The sequence below is a fragment of the Salvelinus sp. IW2-2015 genome, linkage group LG6.1 (genome assembly GCF_002910315.2).
Source record: "Salvelinus sp. IW2-2015 linkage group LG6.1, ASM291031v2, whole genome shotgun sequence".
In the NCBI taxonomy this organism is placed as follows: domain Eukaryota; kingdom Metazoa; phylum Chordata; class Actinopteri; order Salmoniformes; family Salmonidae; genus Salvelinus; species Salvelinus sp. IW2-2015.
In genome coordinates, this window is record NC_036845.1 from 68,288 (window position 1) to 68,647 (window position 360).

The window sequence follows — 360 nt, forward strand, 5'->3', positions numbered from 1 at the left end:
AATTCCCCTGTGAATAAAAAAAATCAGAAACGTTGTACAATCATCTCTATTCCTTGAGTGCTGAAAAAGCTTTTACAAAACACGAACAATATACATACTGTACATGAACTTTAAGGAAAGGAAGACATTCTGAGAGACAGGGAACTGTGATGGAAGCTGAACTAGACCCAGACATTCTGAGAGATGGGAGTTGTAATGGAAGCTGAACTAGCCAGACATTCTGAGAGACGGGAACTGTGATGGAGCTGAACTAGACCCAGACATTCTGAGAGATGGGAGTTGTAATGGAAGCTGAACTAGACCCAGAGATTCTGAGAGACGGGAGCTGTGATGGAAGCTGAACTAGACCAACATTGACAT